This window comes from Planococcus citri, chromosome 5, assembly GCF_950023065.1.
Source record: "Planococcus citri chromosome 5, ihPlaCitr1.1, whole genome shotgun sequence".
In the NCBI taxonomy this organism is placed as follows: domain Eukaryota; kingdom Metazoa; phylum Arthropoda; class Insecta; order Hemiptera; family Pseudococcidae; genus Planococcus; species Planococcus citri.
Genome location: NC_088681.1, coordinates 54,711,120 through 54,726,554, shown reverse-complemented (window position 1 = coordinate 54,726,554; position 15,435 = coordinate 54,711,120). Strand labels below are relative to the sequence as shown.

Below are 15,435 nucleotides of genomic sequence, written 5' to 3'. Positions count from 1 at the left end.
AATAAAACAATCAAGAGGTTCAAAAATTCCAAAAAATTGATTTTTAAGCCATATTTCGGCCCCTATGGGCTCAAATCGGTTCAAATTTTGGGTGTGAGGTTGAAAAGCAATTTAGAAAAAAAATCTAAAACGTTTTTATGTTGATTTTAGGACCCGATTATCCGAATTTTGGGACTCTTAATATCAAAATTGGGTCTTCGCTATATTTTTAGGAGCAAATATTCGTCTGGAGATTTTCATGGAGGGGAGGTGAGGTTTTGATTTTTAATTTTGTTCGATATTTGATGGGATTTGGCAAATAGTTGTTATGAAATGACCTTAATTTTGATATCAAGGTCCCCAAATTTCGGATAAGAGGGTCCCAAGATCAACATAAAAACATTTTAGATTTTTTTTTCCAAATCGTTTTTCAACCTCACACCCAAAATTTGAACCGATTTGAGCCCATAGGGACCGAAATATGACTCAAAATTCCATTTTTTGGAATTTTTAAACATCTTAACTTTTTAATCGTTAATTTGAGGCCAAAAATTCAATTTCCATTTTTGAAGAGGCAGAAAAACTGCATAAAAAGTGTCATAGTGTATTTTTTTAGCTCTCAAGTTGAAGAAATGAATGAGAAAGTTTTTTTTTTTTTTTTTAATAGGTATACATTTTGTTGTTCCTAATGAAGCCATTTTCACCTGATTAATTTTCCCCATCCTTCGACAACATTTTAAAAATTCATTAAAAATTTAGTAAGCATTTTAGTTTTTATGCACCCCAAAAATGATCTAGACAGAAAAAGAAAAAATTTGACGAAAATTTGCTAATCAATTTAAAATCAGAAATTTTGTGAATAGGTAAAGCTCTTAAAAAATTGCATTTTCATGAATTTTTCCATTCTAATGGAGGAGTGAAGGAGTGATAGGGGGAGGGAGGATAAAAATAATCGAAAGAATAGACTAATTCGAGATTAAAAAATATCCACTTTAAGTTGATTCTTATGAGAATCATTTTTTTCAATATTTTTAAAATCTCAAATGGGAGAGGAAGAGTAAGTTTTTCAAGATTATTTCATAACAGTTTTTTGACAAGTTTCGTCAATTTTGAAAAAAAAAGAAGTTAGAAAAATAGGCCCCCTATTTTTGTAATTCAGAAAATTTTACGAAAAAACAATTATTCTAACTGCAACAAGTACATAGGAAAATGTCTCTATTCTTCATTATGGGGGGGGAGGGGTGAATTTTATTTTAATTTCATTAAACCAATTTTTTTTAATTTGATTTCGGCGAACTAATGATAGAATAATATGATACCTAATTCAATGAAAATTCACAATTTTATTTGTTCAGAAGGACTCGATTTTCACAGAAATTCAATGAAAACATTTCTCCAATCCATTGTTTATATTATTCGTGAAGGAGGGGCGGGGGTGAGAGGGGGGGGAGGGGACTCGCATGAAGTAAACGAGTAAACTTAAAATAAAAATATCTGGTTTTCTGAGTTGAAAAATAAGTGAGTACCTAGTAGATTTATTTACAAAAAGTAAGTATATGTTCCTGAATTTTTGAAATTTTGAATAATAAAAAAATAATTATCATTCTGATAAAAAACGTAATTTTTTTGATATGTTAGCAAAAAGTCTTCAGTTGAAGGGAATTTTTGATTTCTTATACGGCGACAAGCGTTCTTTTAAATTTTATGCATTTTTATGAAAAGCAAAAAATGATTGCTCGAAAAAGCACTAATTTCATCTTAAATCTTCAAAAAATTTCAATTTTTGATGATTTTATTTTTGAAAAAAATCATCAAATTGAGAAAATTAACCGAAATGTTGGAAGAATTTGAGCGTTTTTCTAGAGTTAAAAATAACGTGACTGAAAGAAGATGGGAAAAAAATAAAAAATCGAAGTAAGTAACCATAAAGTTTTGGAAAATGATGTTCAAATCCATGAAGAGGAGGGGGAGGGGGGTTATGAATTGAGCAGATGAGAATTCTGATAATCATAGAATTTTTTTTTTAAAAATTTTCAAGACATTTTTTCTACTCAACTAGGTAACTGCTTTGAAATAAGAATTTTTCCAAAATTTTGAAGATTCGTTCTTCAGACGAGCTTTTTTTGTGCACAATTGCAGATTCCAGTGTAAAAAAGAAATGGAATTGGTACCTGCTTAAAATTTCGCTAAATCATCGTGAAAAACTTGAAAATTGGGGTACCTAATTCGGCTCGTTTAATTGAAATATGGAGATGAGAAAAAAATTCGACCAGTAAGGGCCTCTTTCCATAGGTTGAAAAATGCTATTGGAAGAAGTTTTTTAAAATAAGATTTTTGTCAGTGTTGATAACCCTTCACATAAAGGATCATATTCGAAATTTCGAAATTTCAAAATCGCGAGTTTAGAGGTTCAAAAAAGCTAATAAAAATTTTTTTAAAATGTGCTGGAGTTTGAACATAGGAATTGAGGCATTGTATACTTGTTTTTGAAATGACAGACTTTACAATCATATTTTACCGCCTTTCTCCCTTCATAAGGATTGAGGAAAAATTCGAAAAAATCGAATTTGGCCAAATCATCTGTTTTTGTTCGAATAGCCCATGTTTAAAAAATTTCGTTCACTAACCAAAAATTGAGCTATTGCAATGAAAAAATAGGAACACGTGATCAACATTATAAAAAATACGAAACATTTTGGCTCAAAAATACAAAAAAAATTCCAGGGTCTTATTTTAAGAAAAAGTACCAACAATATTTAGAATATTTTACCAAAAAAAAAAAAAAAAAATGAAAATTTTGAAAAATAATCCATCAGACATTTTATTCAAATATCAATAACTAATACGTAGTTTTCAAATTTCCCCAAACATGTGGCTTCCCCTGCATTAAAAACATACCAAAAAAACCATCCATATCGCATCATTGAACCCTCCTCCCTTTTTCTCGCCCAAAATACGACTATAATTACGTGGTTTCTCAGTGGAAAAAAAAATCTGATGTAATTTTACGTATATATATGAACTCTCGTATTACTCATACGAGCATTAAGATACCATATGATACGAGTACAATGTTTATGCCCTAATTCGGAACATCTCTTTCTCTCATTTATGTAGACAGCACTTTGACCTGGTAACTGATACAGCAATCGTGAATCTCGATTGACAATTACGTTAAAAATACACCATACTGCATAATACACACATATTTACGTAATCTTATGGAAACCAGTTTTTTTTTTTTTTTGTGAATGTCTCGAGTTAGTTTGAAACCGATTGTGGGTTGTGTGGTGCATGATTACGACTCGATAATTTCGTTGTATAATATTACATCCTATCGTATAGGCATAAAATGACCAAAAATTCCGATTTGAAAAAAAGTGATATTTTTTTGGGGAGCTATAGGCAAATTTACTACCTACGAGTAGTAGGCCTACCTACATAACCTTGTGAAAATTCAGATTTCAGAATACTAAAAACTTTTCGTTCTTCTCATCCAGCATCACGAATTTATCGATTCTGTTTGGTTTATTTTATCTTCGAGTATTTTTACAACATTCTACATGCTATTCGTCGTTCCGCAGATTTAAATTAAGTAAATGGAAAAAAGTAAAAATAAAAAAAAAAGGATGTATTCGGCTTTTGGAAAATCCTTCAAAAGCCTCTAGCAGAATTATTTTGAGAAAATACCAAATCAATAGAATCACGCTGTATATACGAGTATACGAATAAGTAAGAAGAAGAGAATAAAAAGGAAAAATTTTCCGCCGATTCGAGCAAATTAAAGAGAATAATGGTAGGGTATTTGAAAAGCAATAAGGAAATAAAAACCCACGGTATACAGGGCTTCTTCCTTCTTTTACTACACAAAAAGTAGACTGGATTAAAAACTTCAAAATTCGATGTTCATTTGCATGATTGAAATCTTTTTTCAAGGCCGCGTTCTTCTACACAGCCTTTCGTGCTTATAGGATGAGATGCTCTTACTCGTCGTGTTGTTGTGTAGTACTATTTTCCATTCAAAGGGGTGTGTTTTCTTCTTTCCCCTCCCCCACTTTCTCGTATTTTATAAGAAATTAATTTCATTTTTATCGTATTTCTTTAAAAAAATGGAAATTCAAGATGGGTAATTGATTGTGTATTGCAATTTGCATAGTTTAACGAGTTTTCAACGTAAAAGGATTGCGGTTATTATGGTTTTTAATTAACTTAAGGGTGTTTTTAAGGCGGTCTGGGAATTTAAAAGAGGTAGGAGGAAGATGATTTTTTTTTTATTTTCTTTTTATTTAATTGAAAAATTCTCGTATTTTAATATTTTAGTGTATTAAGATTTTTTAAGAGTGGGTGCATTTTTTTGGCTGTCTTTTTGTAGGTACTTTGGCGAGGCTTACTTTTTTTTTGTCGATTTTGGAGAGTCGAAATCAGTGTTGCCAACATTTCAGCAAAATATATGGCAATTTCTTGGGTTTAAAAACTTATAAAACGAATAAATATTTTTTGAAAATTTAAAACAAAAATTAATTAAATTGTCTACCTACCTACCTAATGCCAATTTATTTGAAAATTTTGCAAATCAAAGTGGCAAAAGAAAGGCCGTCGTCCATATTTTCGAAACAATATTTAAATCAAAAAATAACTCTCAACCTACCTGTTAAATCACGTGGTAAAAACACATCCCATGATTCAACGAGTAAAATTTAAAAAAGTCACCAAGTCACCCAACACTCAAAAATAATCACACGACAAAAAACTCATATTTGAAATTTCCAAAACCACGTCACTGTTCACTTGTATCGCATAATAATAGAAGATCTTACGTATATTTTCACCAAAGTTGAGCGGATACCGCGAGCACAACACAATCAGATTCAACATACGTACGATATAAATGATTAATTTTGTCTTCTTTTAGCAGAGCATTACTTTCACTCGCTCGCCAGTTTTAGTGTTGCAGACGTCGACGTCGTCGCTCGCTTTCACCGTTATTTATAAGATCTATATAATAATATACACTTACTTACTTACCTCTACTCATTTTATATGTATAATACTTGTATACTATCGAAACATACTATAGGTATAAACGAACATCTTCCATGTACATTTCATTTCCGGACTTGCCAACTCTTACAGCGTGTTATATTCGTATTTCATTAAACGCGAAATCGCGCCGGTTTCCCGTTTTATGAGAGGAAATTTATTTAGTCGGGGTTCTGAGAAGGATGTTGGTGTGCGAGGGAGGTCGACGTTTTTGAACTCGCGGTACAGAAGTATACTAAATTGGGACGTGAACGAAATGAACTAGGTTATACTATGACTTTTTGTTAAATGTTTGACTCGAGAACAACATTTTTTGAAAAACCATTCGTTGAATCGAAAAAATTGATAATTTTGCTTACCTTACAGGGCTTAAAACCACCAAAACCAAAACCAAACTAGACAGCTAAGCAAAGCTTAGCTGCAAAGTGTGCGTAGCTAGCTGCCTTTTCTACAGCTATAACCGCTATTACATATCTAAGCAGTGCATGCCTCTAATTTTTCAGAATTCTCATTATCTTCATATATATTACATACAATAATTCATTTATCATTTTCAAGTTCACATTATCTACAACTTATAGAACTTTTAATCAATTTTTGGAATTCTCAGTGTCTCTACATGACAAATTTTCATTTTTTTTTTTAGAATTTCCATTGTCTTCAAATTTATAACATTTCAAACCAATTTTCAGAATTTGCCTTTGATTCTAAAATTATTAAATCATATAAAATATAATTATATATGTTAAGAATTCGCATTGCCTCTAAATTACACGACAAAAATATGGGTAATTTTTACAAAAAAATTTGACTATATATTTAGCACAATAACTGGATCCCATTCAAAAATACATAATATAAGTATGATAAAATTTGTTTTGAAAATTAGTAATTTCCAACGGTTCAGTTATAATAATAATTTTTACTAAAGCATGATAATTAAAATTACATAAACCAAGTAGTGTAAAAATTACTCATTTTAAAGTAATTTTTATATCATAAAAAGTAAAAATTACTCATCTTAAGGTAATTTTTACTGTACTTACGGCGCTATAGGTATAGTAAAAAGTATTTGAATAAATGAAATGAAAATTCATTTAGCAAAATGATATCATATCTCATAACTTTGTTTTTATAAATCAAAATGAGGGGGCTACAGGGTTCAAAATTCGTTTTTTTTGCACCAGCATCATGTACTCACTCCACAGCATTTACCTATCCAATATTTCCAATGAAAAATTCGTCACCTATACCTACCTACCTGATGGGGATTCGAACCTGGGACCCTACAATTCCTATTCCTACCTACATGCCCTAACCATTCGACTACGAGTTCACATGGTGGGTTAGGGCATTAAAAGAATATATTTGTTGGGTAAACGCCCCACCAAACCACTCCCACTTAGAATATACAGCTAACAGATGAGGGGTGTAACAGGGTACAATGAGACAGCTGATTTGAAAAGCGGAGATGGAATAGACTGGGGGTATAGCAGGGTACAATGAGCGGCAGGTGTTCTACAAGTCCCCTTTTCCCTTTTTTAGGATTTAATGCATTAAAATAATGAACTAAAATTGCAATTACTCAGCAATTACCCATCCGAATTGAATGAAAAATAATCTATTCCCTCCGCCTTAATGATTCTCAAATGGTGTCCAATAGGTACAAAAAACGGTTGGATAGTTTAAGAGAACATTCATGTATAATGAAATTTCATTTCTCAAAGCGAAACCAATAGTGTGCTACGCACACTAATAAAACCACCACAACCATTGTTTTTCAATTGGTTTTAACCACTACCACAACCATTTCAACTTCTTTCTGTACATTTCAAAAACAACAACAACAAAAAACCAATGCGTTGGAAAAATAAATTGGATTGAAAAAACCAAAACCACCAAATAGTTGTGTTCTTTTGGAGAAAACCACAACCACAAGAACCATTTCAATTTTCAAATGTAACCATAACCAATAAAAACCAATTCATGGAATGGTTCTTTTTGGTTTCTGCAATTTTTTTCAATTTTTCCAGACCAGTGATGAAAATTTCCTATTTTTTGGTCTCAAATCAGACAATACTCGTACTTTAATTTGTTTTTTGGTAGGTGGATTTATTTGAAAATTCAAAAATTTTTACCACAACCAAGAAAACCATTTGAAAATTTGAAATGGTTTTTCATATCAAAAACCACCACTACCTCAATAAAAAAGTATTATTACAAAACCAAAACCACATCCACGCCATATTTTTAAAAAAATTGAAACCATTTCAAAACCAGAACCAGAAAAACTATGATTGAAAAAAGAATTCAGAAACCATAACCAAAAACCAATATTTTTGAGTCCTTTAAAAACCACCTACCACAACAACCAATAAAATCCAAATGGTTTTAAGCCCTTTTGCATAACAGGTCCTTACTGGGGTCTGAACACACCCACTGATTGAAACAGTGTCTGTCTCAACCACAGGTCCATACTTGGGTCTGAAAACACCCACTTATTCAAATAGCGTCGTCTCAACTACAGGCCCATACTTTGGAAAAGATGAAAAGTCGAAACAATGAAAAGAGACGAAACGACAAAAAGACCAAAAAAAGTCGAAACAACAAAAAGTTGAAACGACAAAAAGTCAAAATGACAAAAAGTCGAAACAACAAAAAGTCAAAACTACAAAAAGTGAAAATGACAAAAAGTAAAAATGACAAAAAGTCAAAACGACAAAAAGTCAAAATGACAAAAAGTCGAAACAACAAAAAGTCAAAACTACAAAAAGTGAAAACGACAAAAAGTCAGAACAACAAAAAGTCAAAACAACAAAAAGTTGAAAAGACGAAAAGTCAAAATGACAAAAAGGACAATAAGACAAAAAGACCAACAAAATGAAAAAGTTGAAAAAGAAGAAACAGACAAACAAGACAAGAAACACAAAAAAAAAGACGAAAAAGGCAAAATGACAAAAAGTTGAAAAGACAAAAAGATGAAAAAGACAAAAAAGACAAAACAAAAAATGTTGAAAAGATGAAAAGTCGAAATGCCAAAAAGTTGAAAAGACAAAAAGTTGAAAGGACATAAAGAAAAAAAGACAATAAGATGAAAAGACAGAAAGACAAAAAGACAAAAAAGATGAATAATACAAAAAAGACAAAACGACAAAAAGTTGAAAAGACAAAAAGTCGAAACAACAAGAAGATGAAAAGACAAAAAGTCAAAATGACAAAAAGTTGAAAAGACTGAAAAGACGAGAAGTCAAAACGATGAAAAGACAATAAGACAACAAATTGAAAAGTTGAAACGACAAAAAGTTGAAAAGACAAAACGTTGAAACGACACAAAGACAAAATGACAATAAGATGAAAAGACAAAAAGACGAAAAAGATGAAAAAGACAGAAAAGACATAACAACAGGTCAACAGAAGGTTGAAAAGACAAAAAGATGAAACAACAAAAAGTTGAAAAGACAAAAAGTCAAAACGACAAAAAGGACTATAAGACGAAAAGACAAAAAGACGAAAAAGATGAAAAAGTTGAAAAAGACAAAAAAGATGAAAAAGATGAAACAGACAAAAAAGGCAAAATGACAAAAAGTTGAAAAGATGAAAAAAGACAAAAAAGACTAAAGGGACGAAAAAGACAAAAAAGACAAAACGAAAAAAGGTTGAAAAGATGAAAAGCCGAAACGCCAAAAAGTTGAAAAGACAAAAAGTTGAAAGGACACAAAGGTGAAAAGACAATCAGATGAAAAGACAAAAAGACAAAAAGACAAAAAAGGTGAAAAAGATGAAAAAGATTAAAAAGATGAAAAAGACAAGAAAGACAAAAAAGACAAAACGACAAAAAGTTGAAAAGATGAAAAAGTCAAAAAAGATGAAAAAGATGAAGAACATGAAAAAGACAAAAAGACTGAAAGATGACCAAAGATGGAAACATGGAAAGACTGGGTGAATGAATGAATGAATGAATGTAATCTCGCTTCTTGCCAAAATTGCCAAAATTCACACAAAAACAAAATCCTTGTTTTATAAACAGAAATTCCTCCTTTTTTTTCAAAGAAATTCTGTTTATACTTACCAAAAACTTTTCTGCTTTGCTAAAACTCTGAAAAATTCTGTTTTTTGCTCAAATCTTACCCTTAATCCCATATTCCTTCTGTTTTGCAGGAATTTAAAAAAAAACCTGCCACTTATATTATTACCAAAAATGTTTGTTTTTGGCATTGTTCCCAAAAAAAATCAATTTTGTTTTAAATTAAGTACCAGAAGTCTTGCTTTTTTGCTGAAATTTCCAAAAAAATGTCATTTCCATCAAAATTATAAAAATTGCTCAAAATCCTGTTTTTTTTGGAAAAAATACCAGAAATCCGGTTTACCTATTACTGAAATTATCAAAAACATCCTGTTTCCTGCCAAAACTGCCAAAAAGTCTGACTGTCTTTTAAAAATTGCAAAAAACTTCCTTTCTTGCTAAAATTGTCAATAATCCTGTTCTTACAAAAATATCCAAAAATTGTCAAAATTCCTTCTTTTCATTTTGCTAAAATTGATAAAAAATTCTGCTTTTTTGAATTGTTTCTGCAAGGGGTACCTAGGAAGGTACCTACTAAGATTTTTTTAAAACCAAAATTGCTCAAAGTTGTGATTTTTTTAATAAAAAATTTCTGCTTCCCCAAAAAATCCTGCGTTTTTGAAAAACTCAATTTTGTTTACAATGTCTACCTACTCAATAAGTAAGAAACCGGTAATCAGTTTGGACGCAGCCTACTCAGGGGGCGGGGGGCATCAGTTATTTTCACATTGTCTCGAGGTACTCAACTTCAACAGCGCATGCCTCCAGAGCTATGCTACTTTGATCAAAACTGATTTCACGGTTCAAAAAGGCATTGCATTTTGAACTTTTCAAGTATTTTGAAATTTTCAAAAGTTGAAAGTTGAACTTTCAAATTAAAAGTTTCAATTTCCAAATAGTGCTGTAAGTGGGAGCTCCCATTTAAAATTCTGAAAAAATTTTCATAGATGTACCTTTTGAAGCTTTTTGGAAATATTTGATTTTCGAAATGGGATATTTTGATTGAAGGGGACCATCCCCCTCTCCCAAATTTGGGCACAACTGTTTTTAAAAATCTGGGGCATGTGACGTATCGAATTGTATGTTTTTGGCGACGCTGAACACGAATATGACGTCAGATTTTTGATCGGACCCCATCCACGGCCCCCACCACCTCCCCAAATGTGGTAAAAGTTCAAAAAAGTGTTTTGTTCGTGCGACACATGAAATAGTATGTTTTTGGTGACGCTGAACACGAATATGATGTCAGATTTTCGATTGGACCCCATCCACGGCCCTCAGCACCTCTCTGAAGGGGGTAAAAGTCCCCAAAAAATGGTTTTATTCGTGTAACAGACACATGAAATGGTTGAAAATTAATTTCCAAAATACAGTAATTAAATTTCGAGTATTCGGTATCATAAATGGTTATATGTACCTGCAGCTTTACATCTATACGTGACTTCCCTCCGTTCGTCCAACTGCCAGCAATAAGTTGTGCACCGATAATCAAAGTATTACGACTAATAATGCAAATTCCAAATCACATATATCAACAAGTGCTCATCTCCTTACATGCATGTCTAATTACAAATTCATTAACGAAAATTCTATCAAATGTGCTGTTTCGACGACAACACGATGACGAATCGAAACCCCGAATAATTATCGCTTTGAGTTTCCTTCCATGTGTACTATGTAGGTAGGTACTCTAAATAGGTTCTAAGCAGGCCTAAGGTACGTAGATTATCATACAATTCGTACTCTGTTGTCTTTATCTCCACGTACAAATACTATGCAATGAAAACTAGTATATCGATTCGAGCTAGGATACAATAAAATAATCAATTTCACGGTTACCCTATAGAACGGTAGCAGTTTTGCTAATATGAGACTGTATAAATGGTAGTTATACCTGTAACATTGTAACATGTGAGAATCGACAATTGTAAACAGAAGATTACTCAGCTACGGTGTAATCTCTACACGCAGATAAATTCTGTAATCTGTTGCGTCAGCATTTATCTATATTAGATACACGTCTGTGAGAGTCTGGTTAAAATTGAACCAACTCGGCCGCTGCAGGCCTCCTGTACCCTGTAGCATGGACTCGCCAGCTGAACGTGAATTATACTCGTTCGAAAGAATTTCCCTTTCGACAAAAACTTAGTCCATATAAACGGTGCGGATTATCCGAGTAAAAACCTACCTAATTAGATCACAAAACGTGCCCTTATTTATCCGGCATTTGTTACAATAATGACGAAAATAAAAAAAATAGAGAAAAAACTTGGCGGATGTAGTTAATTTTTACACTGGCTGGTGTTTTTCGACCTATTGATTCATGTTGCTGGTGAGCGCAGCAACGGCGTTAAATTAATTTAACCGGAGTAACTTTGATAAATAACGTCAAATGAATGGGACGCGCACAAAATTAACGTTTGCTGATGTAATTTCAGTATAGTTGGTCTTTTTTTTGCTCTTTTTTTTTCTTTTTTTTTCTCCTACTCGTCGTATTGTAGTATGTGGACGTAAGATCGATGGTAAAAATTACGTATCTATGTTCAAGGTTGGAAAATTTCATGGGTATGGTTGAAATTTGATTAGGCAATTTTTCCCCATTTTTTAGACTATGCTAGATTGAAAGTAATTCATTTTTTTTCTTCTTTTAAATTTCATTTCATCTTTGAACTTTCACGTCGAATTTCACATTTTAATGTTAGATAATTTGGTTTTTATTTTTTCCAAGTTCGAATTCGAATAACTTTTTTGTTCGTTTTATAAGGTACCTACCAATCTGTACAAACGCCTCACGACTTTTACTAATTTAAAAGTTAGCTTTAAAAAAAAGCAAAAAACGAAATAGGGGCAAAACGTTGGAAAAGTAATAAGAAGAAATAGTAATTCGTTAACTTTTCACGTTTCTTATTCCCATTTGAAAAAATTTTCGCCAAAAAAGAAAACTTTAATAAATCGAACGATTGCGAGAAAAAAATCTAGTTTTTAAATAACTCAGCTCCGAGTAGATACACCTAGCGCAGCATTCGAGCTTTTCAATTATTCACATTGCGCTGACGAGCTGAAAACTTTCACCATATTGTAACGGTGGTGATTGTTTTATTCGTCGCGACCCTGCTGACCATGAAATTTAACCAAACATTTAGAAAACAATTACGAATTTAATTGGCGTAGGTTGTAAATCTAAATAATTTTCATAGTGAAATTACGAAAACGATGGAAGGCCTTTTGTATACTGCTACGGGTCAAATTCAACCAGTATCAATAATTCAAACCGTTTCGGGGTATTGTTTATGGAGATATTTTCTTGTCGAACGGTTTGCCCTTGCCCCCTCGAAAACCATTTCCATAATAACTCATCGTTCATTAATTGACAGCAGTTACGAAAATTATAAACTTTCTGTTTCCTTTTGTTATGTACTATAATAAAAGCTGCAAACCGGACGAAATGTTAAGTTACACGATACCATCGTCGTCGTCGTCGTCGTCCTTGTTTCCATTGTTGACGCGATGCGTGAATTTTTAATCTCATCAAAATGCTGTAAAAAACTATTTGCCACCAGGTGTTTCGACGACGCATTGGCAGCGTCGCGTTTTATAAATTTTATCCTATTTTTTTTGTGTGTGTGTAGTCTTTACTGCTGTCTCTTTCCAGGACACGCTTTCATTTTTTTTTTGCTGATAAAAGTACCTATAGAATTTGGTTCGGTGTATTTTACTCTGTTTTATATCCCTTTTATTGTTATTTTCCACTCTATTTTTTTTTTTTTTTGATACCTGTACCTGTGTCACGTTGTATTTGAAACCGAAACACGCGAGTTCATGCGACCTATTCGAAGTTTCAAATTAGAAGGCTATTATAGATGTTAAATGGTATCGATTTCCAAGAAATTCCTATTTAGTATTTACATAGGTACAATTTTTTTTTAATAATTCAGAAGAGAAAAATGGGCGGTTGATGCGAGACCTGTTGAATGCAGACGTATGTCTGCTGGACGTCGAAAAAAAACTGATTAGGAAGTCAGAAAAGTGAAAAAGCAGGGCGAAAGTAGTCTTTTTGATAGGACAAACTCGTTCAAATGTTTTAATTTTTAATGTGCTGAGGGGGGGGGGGGGGGTGAAGAGTGAAGTGGAATTATTTTTTTCAAGTCGACTTTTTTTCAAATCAAGAATTCCTTAGGTAATAATGCCTCAATTTTTAAGGAGAACGCGTTAAATGCTTTCATTCTTCAATCCTCCATCAAAAAAATAAAAATTCTCAAGAGAGGGAGAACTCGATTAAAAAAGTTCAATATGAAAATGAGGTAAAACAGAATATTCTCAGCAATAGCGAAAAAAAAGTTTTTTTTTGAAAATATAAAAAAATAGCAATTTCAGCAAAAAAGCAAGTAGGTATAGAAAAAAAAACAGAATTTTGAGAAATGTTGGTAAAAATACAGATTTTGTTGGCAGTTTAAGCAAACCAGAAAGCAATTTTGACGATTTTGGGCAATCATAACAATTTTGGTAATGAGCAGGATTTTTTGAAAATTCTTCAAAAAATCAGGTTTTGGTAATTTTTTTAAAAAAGAAACAGGATTTAGGGTAATTTGTCCAAAAAATCCAAATTTGGGTAACTGTGACAAAAAATCAAAATTTTACGCAATAGAGCAAAAAAGCTGATTTTTTTCAAGAAAAAAAAATGGGCAACGTTTACCATTTTGGTTAGAGACAGAATTTTTTTGAAAATTTCAGCAAAACGAAACAGGTTTTTGGCGATTTTTGAAAGACAGATCGATTTGTTTTAGTTTTGGCAGGATACCTGAAGAGGACTTTTTTGAAATGCTATTTCAGCAAAAATCATCATTTCTTGTAATTTTTTTTTAAAAGTAGGGTTTTGGGCAATTTTTGTAATTTTGATGAAATCAAAATTTTCATGGAAATTTTATCAAAAAACCAAAGTTTTGATAATTTTAGAAAGAAAGCAGAATTTTGAAGAATTTTGGCAGAAAAACACAATTTTCTTGCAATATTGTGTTTAAAAAAACAAAATTTGTTGTCAATTCTAGCAAAAAGGAAGAAATTTTGGGCAATATTTGGCCATTTCGGTAATAAACAGTTTTTTTTTGAAAATTTTAGCAAAAAAAAAAAAACACTCACGCATTATGGGTGAGAAGACCGACTCTTCTTCAAATACAAATCTTTTACGAACAAATTGAGTACCTTTTTTTTGAAACATTTTTGTGTAGCAATTTTGATTTGTTTACAATCGAATCAAATCATTTACGAACGTGATTAAATAAAATGATTGATTTCTTGGCAAATCATTCGCAAACGGATCAATTAATTTATAACTGATTCGTTTTTTTTTGTGATAGTATTTTATAGGAATTGATCTGTTTTCAAGCGAAGTGAATCGAATCATTCACAACTGATTGGCGATTGAACAATACTGATTGATTTCTAGCCTCAAGGTGAATCGCTCGCGAACGAATTGATTTATATAAGTGAATCGTTCGCAAGCGAATCGATTCATTTACCTAATTTTTGGTGAATCGTTCACAAACGAATTGACGAATTGATTCATATAAATGACTCGTTCGCGAACGAATTGATTCGTATAAGTGAATCGTTCGCGAACGAATTGATTCGTATAAGTGAATCGTTCGCGAACGAATTGATCCGTGTAAGTGACTCGTTCGTGAACGAATCGATCCATCTACTCAATTTTCGGGGAATCGTTCACGAGCGAATTGAATAATTTTTGGTGAATCATTCGCGAACGAATTGAATAATTTATGGTGAATCATTCGCGAACGAATTGATTCATATAAGGGACTCGTTCGCGAACAAATTGATTCGTAATTCGTATAAGTCATTTACTGCATTTTTGGTAAATCGTTCACGAACGAATTGAATAATTGTTGGTGAATCATTCACGAACGAATTGATTCGTATAAGTGAGTCGTTCGCGAACGAATCGATTCGTATAAGTGACTCGATTGCGAACGAATTGATTATAGTATAAAAGTGACTCGTTCGCGAAGGAAATTGATTCGTATAAGTGACTCGTTCGCGAACGAATTGAATAATTTTGGTGAATCATTCGCGAACGAATTGATTAATAGTTGATGAGTCATTCGCAAAGGTATTGATTCGTAGAAGGGACTCGTTGGCAAACGAATTGATTCGTATAAGTGAATCGTTCGCGAACGAATCGATTCATTTATTGCACTTTTGGTAAATCATTCACACACAAATTGAATAATTTTTTATGAATCATTCGCGAACGAATTGATTCGTATAAGTGAGCCGTTTGTGAGCGAATTGAATAATTTTTTATGAGTCATTCGCGAACGAATTGATTAATAGTTGGT

The 15,435-nt window shown here is 32.1% G+C and overlaps 1 protein-coding gene and 1 long non-coding RNA gene across 3 annotated transcripts in view; one reads left to right on the top strand and one right to left on the bottom strand.

Annotated features, from left to right (window-relative positions):
- Positions 1-10,705, bottom strand: part of LOC135847007 (uncharacterized) — a 54,025-nt gene extending 43,320 nt beyond the window's left edge. Inside the window, exon 1 of one of the 2 annotated variants that reach the window (XR_010559067.1) lies at positions 10,500-10,705. This is a non-coding gene — a long non-coding RNA (uncharacterized LOC135847007). Of the gene's footprint in view, positions 1-4,627; positions 4,942-10,499 lie in introns of those variants that run through there. The other variant, XR_010559066.1, reaches the window with a different exon arrangement.
- The window catches only part of LOC135846553 (orexin/Hypocretin receptor type 1), a 111,818-nt gene that overhangs the window by 84,741 nt on the left and 11,642 nt on the right, over positions 1-15,435 (top strand). The gene's annotated exons all lie outside the window — the stretch shown is intronic.